Source organism: Pristiophorus japonicus, chromosome 3, assembly GCF_044704955.1.
Source record: "Pristiophorus japonicus isolate sPriJap1 chromosome 3, sPriJap1.hap1, whole genome shotgun sequence".
NCBI lineage: Eukaryota > Metazoa > Chordata > Chondrichthyes > Pristiophoridae > Pristiophorus > Pristiophorus japonicus.
Genome location: NC_091979.1, coordinates 217,119,404 through 217,128,998, shown reverse-complemented (window position 1 = coordinate 217,128,998; position 9,595 = coordinate 217,119,404). Strand labels below are relative to the sequence as shown.

Sequence of the window (9,595 nt, the reverse complement as noted above, 5' to 3'; positions counted from 1 at the left end):
GTGACCAGGACTGGGAACTAAATATTCAGGGGCATTTGACCATTCAGAAGGTCAGACAGATAGGAAAAGGAGGTGGGGTAGCACTGTTAATAAAGGATGAGATCAGTGCATTAGTGAGAAACGATGTTGGCTCAGAAGATCAAGATGTTGAATCAATTTGGGTGGAGTTGTTAAGTCCTATTTCGGGTGGTCAGCTGCTTTCGACAACAATCGAGTCAGATACCTTCAATCTTTACATCTTTATTGAAGCAGCTTCGGACCTGTTACCAAACTGCCAGCACAGAGTCTACAGATTCCGAGGCAGGCAGACAAAAGGTCTGCCTATCCTTACAGACGCATCCTTTTTATTCTTACAAACTAGAGGAGGTATGGCCCGCTTCATCAATCACAGTGTGTTACTAGGGCTTCATGAATTGACAGCCTGTTTATCTTTAGAACACTTTCTGCTTTTACGAGCGGAATAGCCCAGCTTAATCACACGAAGCAAATGTGCACCTTATCAAGTCATGGCCATCAACCCTTGTTTATCAGTGATGGTCACACAAGCTACTTTGTCCACTACTTTCTCACGGGAAACTAATTCTGTCTTTTCTTATTTTCTTATTGATTCGTAGAACCATTTTATTAACCCTTTCATGATTCTTCCACCTACATTCACATTCCCTCCTGTTATCATTCCATGATAAATTCTCATTCATAAATGTTTACTCTCAATTTTGTGCACGGCCCGGTACTCCCTGCCTCAATGTGCTGGCCAGTCACGTGGTTTCAGGAGTCCCAGTTGCTTAGATCAAATTATGCCCCATGTTATTGCTAAGATCAATTTTGTCCCGACCAGTATGTGTGAAATTATACGAATCCAAGGATGGATGTTCACATTTATTCCCCAATCCCAGACCTTTCTCCACCAACTCTGACTTTGTAAGTCTACATCGATATCTTCTTCCAGTACTTTGATTTTAGTTTGCAGTTGGTGGTAGAGCTTTATGGATTGACCCACTCTGAGCCTCAATTCTCGTAATACTTCGGTTAGATGTGGGATAGGGACCTGATCTGGCTCGTCATAATCATGCAAATGATCGCGGAGCTGATCGGTTACATCAATAACTTCAGGCTTCCGGCGCCTAACCTGTGTGATATGCGCTTGCCCGATCGCGACAGGTCGTAGTGGCGTAAAGCAAAAGTTTGGCTGTGGTATAGGGCACTGCAGGTCATTTGGGTCCCTTGTCTTACTTCTACACAGGCATCCACACTCTGGCAAGAGGTGATGCCCGTGTTTGAGTCGTGAAGACAGGAATAATTGGACTGCTTTGTGAGACAAATCTGGTTAACGGGCACGTCCACTTTTGCCCACCCGAATCCTGTACCATTCCAACACTGGGTACCCATCCTTCCCAGACCCTGTGGTGTTTAGGCAGGTGGCTGGGGTGCCTCAGCCATCGGAATATGTGAAGGTAATGTTTTCGGCGGGTGGGGTATCATTGTATCCTCGTATGTAAAGACTGGGATCCATAACCGGGGTTGGGGTAAACAATTCAGTGACCGACATAACAGGGTAGCATACGACCGACATAACAGGGTAGCATACAACCGACTCTGGCGCGAATAAGATCTCATGAGTCCTCAGAAATATATTATGATCGTTCCCCAGTTGCCCTTGCACGTTCCTTTTCCTCCTTTGCCCTGTTACTGATTCCAGGGATTGGTCCTTTGAATCAACTAAGTCATCTTCAGGTTGATCAGGGCAAACAAAGTCCATCTCGCATTCCCTGAACCGGCATGGCAAATTCCATCGGTCTTTGCCCTGTAGAGTCACCTGTCGATCAACCTGTGAGAGTATACCCGTACGGGATTTTATTTTAGTCATGGTCCATGATTCGAGATCGTCTGGTGTCCTGGTTCCACATTGTACGATATCTCCCGTACAGAGGCGGAGAATTTGCTCTGTACGGGAGATGAGTAGTCGTCCCCCTGTTTTTGTTACTGCTATCAGCAGGATCACGACTCCTAGCAGCAGGGTTCCGTGCATTCTTTCAATCCTGAAAGACAAAGGGCTTACAAACAGTCATGTTACTATCGTGGCCACCAAGGCCTCATGTTATGCCTAAATACCTAAAAGCAGGACAAGCAATCATATGATGATTAGATTAATTAAAATTATGGCTTAAAATTACGGCTAAAACGGTTACGGAATGACGGGAACGAACGTATTATGGCACTTCAATTATTAGTCCACGTCTATCTCCACTCCCCCCTTTTGATTACCACCAGTAATCAATTTGCAATGATGCATGTGCACCCACGCATCTCTACCTTCCACCTTTACAGCGGTGGGGGTGGTGAGTAAGACCTGAAATGGACCATCCCATCGGGGCTGGAGATAATGTCGCGTCCAATTTTTGATGAGGACGAAGGATCCGGGCTCGATGGGGGATGATCCGTGAGAGGAGGGACGGTCATCATAAGCGGCGCGAACCTGTGAATGAGAGGCTTGCAATGCCTTAGTTAGGGCTAACACATAGGTAGTCATCTCCTCAGTCATGTGATGAAAGTAAACGGCAACTGGAGAATGGTGGTCCCAAGGGGTGCGAAGAGGTCTGCCGTACACGATCTCGGCCGGGGTGAGACGCGTCGTCCCTGCGGGGGTGGAGCGATTCTGAAAAAGAGCTACAGGTAACAATTTTAACCAAGTCAACCCTGTTTGAGAGGTCAGTTTAGCTAACTTGGTTTTAAGAGTCTGGTTGGTTCGCTCGACCAGACCCGCTGCCTGGGGGCGATAGGCACAATAGAGTTGTTGATGTATCCCTAACTGTTGGCACAATTCCTTGTTTACAGCTGCAATGAAATGGGGTCCATTATCTGAGCTAAGACGACCGGGAACCCCGAAGCGAGGGATAACTTCCTTCAGCAATATCTTAACAACAGTACAGGCTCTATTATCCGTAGTAGGATAAGCTTCAATCCATTTACTAAAAACATCAACAATAACCAACACATATTTATAACACTGACAGCGTGGCAATTCTATATAGTCCATCTGCAAAGTCTCGAAGGGTCCGGCTGGCAAGGTTTTTTTTTACCTAATTAACATGGTGCCCCCCTTTCAGGATTATGGCGTTGGCATGTAAGGCAACGAGAAATAATATTCTGCGCAAACATTTGGAGGCTAGGATGCCACCATGTCTGGAGGAGCAGGTCACTAGTGGCTTTTGCTCCACAATGCGTGGTGTAATGAACACATTCAATTACCCAAAGGGCCAATTCATCGGACATACAAGTTTGACCAGCAGAGGTGATCCACAACCCGGAGCAGTATCATATTTACAATCAAGATCGTTCCAAAGTTGTTTTTGTACAGCAGGAGCATCCTCCTGTAGGCGAAGTACTTCTTTGATGGTTGGCATTGGCTTTTCAGGGGCCGACAAGCTCGGTTTAGAGCTGGACGTCTGCCTCATTCGGGGCACAACAATCTGCTGACTCCTTGCAGCACACTTAGCCGCCTCGTCAGCAAGGCGGTTTCTGATGTCGATTGGAGAGAAACCGGCAGTATGAGCGGAACATTTAATAACAGCGATTTGTCGAGGAAGCAGAAGAGCAAGTAATAGGTCAGACACAAGCACTTGGTTCGAGATTGGCGTACCGGTTGAAGTTAGGAATCCTCGGTTTTTCCAGAGCTGGCCGAAGTCGTGGACAACCCCAAAGGCATAACGGGAGTCAGTGTAGATATTGACTCGGAGATCCTCTCCTAAAATACACGCATGGGTGAGGGCAAAAAGTTCTGATTGCTGAGCGGAAAGGGGGACCTGGAAGGCTCCAGACTCGAGAGTTGTTCCTTCTTGACTGACAACAGCATAACCGGAAATGCGGGTTCCTTCCTTGTTGATGGAGGAACTGCCATCAGTGAACATAACGAGGTCAGGGTTTAATAGAGGGGTATCTGAAAGGTCGGAGCGAGGGCTCGTGTCCTCGAGGACTGAGTGCAGACAGTCATGATCCGACTTAACAACATATTCTGTCTTTACTTTAGTCAGCAGTGAATCTTTTAGCTCAACCGTCGGACCGTCCTTCCAAAAAGCTTTTACTGCTCGAGACATTGCCTGAGTTGTGGCGTCACACCAGTCAAGATTATTGGTCCTTATTGCAGTAGCAACTGTTCCAGGAAGGCAGTTCATTAACATAGAACAAAACTGAGGAGAGGGTTGTCCCCTAGAAAACGCCTGGTCTCCTGACTGGGTTCCATATACTTCCTTAAATCTCTCTCAAAATTCCTCGGCTGTCTCGCCCTTCTTTGGTTTCATGTCCAAGACTTTGGTAATATCGACAGGTTTTCGCAGAACTACGTGCACAGCATCCAGAATCATCGTCTCTCTGTTCTCGTTATTCGCGTGCGCTACTTCTAAGGCATCGTGAGTTTGATATCCTAAGGCTTCCTTAAATCTGGTCCATTCAGAACCAGTTGTACCAGAGACCAAAGGTCCCTTGAATCTGCTTGATAGACTCTAATGGTTCGTGACAAAAATTCAATGAACCGTTGAGGACAGGTATTTTTATTCGGGGCACTGGTTAATATGGACATAAGTTCATGAGGTTTCCAAGGTAACCACACTTGTATCTTAGCAGGGGGCTGCATATTCGGGCCCCCATCCACAACAGGCGCTGCTGGTGCCAACGCGCGAGGGTTAGGGACAGTTCTGACGGGCAGCTGTTTCGGCGCGCATTTCTTCAGGGGTCTTGGTGTCTCCCTGTCATTGTCCCCTTCAACATCGTCAACCCATTCCGACTCTGAATCTGTCTCAGTATCTGACCCTGACACTATCACATCATCCTCATCCGTAGGGGTTAATTTCCCCTTTTTCCCTTTACCACTACGTCGTTGATTTCTTTCAAGCCGTTGTAATTTCCTTATTTCCTGTTCAAGTTGACGCCGTCTTTGAACCTGGCTTCTAATCCCCTCTGCAACGGATCGACAGAAAACCTCATCATCAGACTTGGTTCCCCAAGACCGTCGTTCTATATTAGACACATTGTCTAAACTGGGATAAATGAGTGTTTCAGCAGCAGTGGCGCCCGGTGTTGGGACATTAGAAGGGGGTGGTAGAACTCTGTTCGTCTGTAAATTTGGCACCGGCACATTTACTGCCACAGCCGCGTCAGCCAAGGCATTAACATCGGGTCGTGCCGTAGGACGAGGCGGGGGAGCCCCTGGAGTCATATTCCAATTATCCCATTCATTGTCCTCGTCAGCCCCTTGCATGCCAAGACCAGCCATTGAACTACGTAGTTCAGTTAAAGATTCCTTGTTTGTTCTATTTCTCTTTTCCTGTGCACATTCCTTTCTTAAAATTTCCAATGACTTAGGGATTCCCGCATTGGTTAATTTAATTCCTGCCTTGAGAGCATTCTCCAACCAACTCGCCAGAATATTCTTATCTTTTTCATCCTGACAATGTTTGCGCCAGATTTCAATCAATTTCTTACTCTTTTTCCCGATTCCCTTTTTCCAAATTAATTCTTGGGCGCGTTTAATTGTTTCTAAATCACTTGAACCCCCTAATGGCCATATGTCTGAACCTAATTTCTGATTCAAACCTCCCGACAATTGAGTTGCTCGTTTTTATCTGGGTGTTTATTACCCATGATAAAACTTATCTTAACCTAGGTATTCAATGTTTTGACGGACTCATTAAGTGAGACAATTTCAAATCAGTTATCTTTTAACCCACCACCGTGGTGTGCACCCACAACTTCTTTTTCTCTTTATTCCTTACTCTTTATTCCTTACTCTTTATTCCTTACTCTTTATTCCTTACTCTTTATTCCTTACTCTTTATTCCTTACTCTTTATTCCTTACTCTTTATTCCTTACTCTTTATTCCTTTTCTCTTTATTCCTTTTCTCTTTATTCCTTTTCTCTTTATTCCTTTTCTCTTTTTATTCCTTTTCTCTTTTTATTCCTTTTCTCTTTTTATTCCTTTTCTCTTTTTATTCCTTTTCTCTTTTTATTCCTTTTCTCTTTTTATTCCTTTTCTCTTTTTATTCCTTTTCTCTTTTTATTCCTTTTCTCTTTTTATTCCTTTTCTCTTTTTATTCCTTTTCTCTTTTTATTCCTTTTCTCTTTTTATTCCTTTTCTCTTTTTATTCCTTTTCTCTTTTTATTCCTTTTCTCTTTTTATTCCTTTTCTCTTTTAACGTTTGACGGACTACTTATAGTAGACAATTTCCAGATCAACCTACACCTTCGTAATTTTAACGGACCACCATCGTGGACAATTCCAAATCTATTCCTTCGTAACTTTAACGGACCACCATCGTGGACAATTCCAAATCTATTTTTTCCTGGGGTAATCTGACAACTGACCACGGGCGATCCCGTCAACAATTAATTGAACAGTGGTGAAAGATCCGCGACCAGAACTTACGACAGGAGGAAAACAAAGTGGCAATTTAACTAAATATACTCACTTTGGGGCCCATTTCCTCTGCCGCGTCCCGTCTGTAGGATATCAATGATTCAGCCACTTCCAATCGAGAGTTTTTGGGATCCTACTTCTGACACCAAATGTTAAGTCCTATTTCGGGTGGTCAGCTGCATTCGACAACAATCGAGTCAGATACCTTTAATCTTTACATCTTTATTGAAGCAGCTTCGGACCTGTTACCAAACTGCCAGCACAGAGTCTACAGATTCCGAGGCAGGCAGACAAAAGGTCTGCCTATCCTTACAGACGCATCCTTTTTATTCTTACAAACTAGAGGAGGTATGGCCCGCTTCATCAATCACAGTGTGTTACTAGGGCTTCATGAATTGACAGCCTGTTTATCTTTAGAACACTTTCTGCTTTTACGAGCGGAATAGCCCAGCTTAATCACACGAAGCAAATGTGCACCTTATCAAGTCAAGGCCATCAACCCTTGTTTATCAGTGATGGTCACACAAGCTACTTTGTCCACTACTTTCTCACGGGAAACTAATTCTGTCTTTTCTTATTTTCTTATTGATTCGTAGAACCATTTTATTAACCCTTTCATGATTCTTCCACCTACATTCACAGAGTTAAGGAATAATAAGCGGAAAAAGTCGCTGGTGTGTAGTCTATAAGTCCCCTAACAGTAGCTACACTGTTGAACGGAGTATAAATCAAGAAATAATGGAGGCTTGTAATATAGGAATGGCAATAATCATGGACGATTTTAACCTTCATATTGATTGGACAAAGCAAATTGGCCAGGGTAGCCTTGAAAAAGAATTCATAGTGTAACCAGGATAATTTCCTTGAACAGTACGTTGCAGACCCAACCAGGGAGCAGGCTATCTTGGATCTGTTACTATGTAATGAGACAGGATTAATAAATGATCTCGTAGTAAAGGATCCTCTAGGAATGAGTGACCATAACATGGTTGCGTTTCAAATTCAGTTGGTGGGTGAGAAAGTTGGATCTCAAACCAATGTCCTAAACTTAAATAAAGGAGACTACAAAGGTATGAGGGCAGAGTTGGCTAAAGTGGACTGGGAAAATAGATTAAAGTGTAGGACGGTTGATGAGCAGTGGCAGACATTTAAGGAGATATTTCATAACTCGCAACAAAAATATATCCCAATGAGAAGGAATGTAAGAGAAGGGATAACCAACCATGGTTATCTAAGGAAATAAGGGTTGGTATTAAATTGAAAACAAGGGCTTACAATGTGGTCAAGACTACTGGGAGGCCAGAGGATTGGGAAACTTTTAAAAGCCAGCAAAGAACGACTAAAAAAATGATAGACAGGGGAAGATAGATTATGAAAGTAAACTAGCACATCCAAGGGTATTCAACATTCAGGAAGGATAGAATAAAAGGAAAGGGAGGTGGGGTAGCATTGCTGGTTAAAGAGATTAATGCAATCGTTAGGAAGGACATTAGCTTGGATGATGTGGAATCTATATGGGTAGAGCTGCAGAACACCAAAGGGCAAAAAACGTTAGTGGGAGTTGTGTACAGACCTCCAAACAGTAGTAGTGATGTTGGGGAGGGCATCAAACAGGAAGTTAGGGGTGCATACAATAAAGGTGCAGCAGTTATCATGGGTGACTTTAATATGCATATAGATTGGGCTAACCAAACTGGAAGCAATACGGTGGAGGAGGATTTCCTGGAGTGCATAAGGGATGGTTTTCTAGACCAATATGTCGAGGAACCAACTAGGGGGGAGGCCATCTTAGACTGGGTGTTGTGTAATGAGAGAGGATTAATTAGCAATCTCATTGTGCGAGGCCCCTTTGGACCATAATATGGTGGAATTCTACATTGGGATGGAGAATGAAACAGTTAATTCAGAAACCATGGTCCAGAACTTAAAGAAGGGTAACTTTGAAGGTATGAGGCGTGAATTGGCTGGAATGGATTGGTGAATGATACTTAAGGGGTTGACAGTGAATGGGCAATGGCAGACATTTAGAGACCGCATGGGTGAACTACAACAATTGTACATCCCTGTCTGGCGTAAAAATAAAAAATGGAAGGTGGCTCAACCGTGGCTATCAAGGGAAATCAGGGATAGTATTAAAGCCAAGGAAGTGGCATACAAATTGGCCAGAAATAGCAGCGAACCTGGGGACTGGAAGAAATTTAGAACGCCGCAGAGGAGGACAAAGGGTTTGATTAGGGCAGGGAAAATAGAGGAAGCTTGCAGGGAACATTAAAATGGGCTGCAAACGCTTCTATAGATATGTAAAGAGAAAAAGATTAGTAAAGACAAACTTAGGTCCCCTGCAGTCAGAATCAGGGGAAGTCATAACTGGGAACAAAGAAATGGCAGACCAATTGAACAAATACTTTGGTTCGGTATTCACTAAGGAGGACACAAACAACCTTCCGGATATAAAAGGGGTCAGAGGGTCTAGTAAGAAGGAGGAACTGAGGGAAATCCTTATTAGTCGGGAAATTGTGTTGGGGAAATTGATGGGATTGAAGGCCGATAAATCCCCAGGGCCTGATGGTCTGCATCCCAGAGTACTTAAGGAGGTGGCCTTGGAAATAGCGGATGCATTGACAAGTAATTTTCCAACATTCCATAGACTCTGGATCAGTTCCTATGGAGTGGAGGATAGCCAATGTAACCCCACTTTTTTAAAAAAAGGAGGGAGAGAGAAAACAGGGATTTATAGACCGGTCAGCCTGACATCGGTAGTGGGTAAAATGATGGAATCAATTATTAAGGATGTCATAGGAGCGCATTTGGAAAGAGGTGACATGATGGGTCCAAGTCAGCATGGATTTGTGAAAGGGAAATCATGCTTGACACATCTTCTGGAATTTTTTGAGGATGTTTCCAGTAGAGTGGACAAGGGAGAACCAGTTGATGTGGTGTATTTGGACTTTCAGAAGGCTTTTGACAAGGTCCCACACAAGAGATTAATGTGCAAAGTTAAAGCACAACGGATTGGGGGTAGTGTACTGACGTGGATTGAGAACTGGTTGGCAGACAGGAAGCAAAGAGTAGGAGTAAATGGTACTTTTCAGAATGGCAGGCAGTGACTAGTGGGGTACCGCAAGGTTCTGTGCTGGGGCCCCAGCTGTTTACATTGTACATTAATGATTTAGACGAGGGGATTA

General features: G+C 43.9%; 1 long non-coding RNA gene across 1 annotated transcript; it reads right to left on the bottom strand.

Moving 5' to 3' along the window:
- Positions 1-224: 224 nt before the first annotated feature.
- On the bottom strand, positions 225-7,045 carry LOC139260106 (uncharacterized). Its single transcript, XR_011592720.1, has 2 exons — positions 6,463-7,045; positions 225-2,039 (listed from the first exon to the last, which is right to left on the bottom strand). It is a non-coding gene; the product is annotated as an uncharacterized lncRNA (long non-coding RNA).
- Between the last annotated feature and the right edge of the window lie 2,550 nt (positions 7,046-9,595).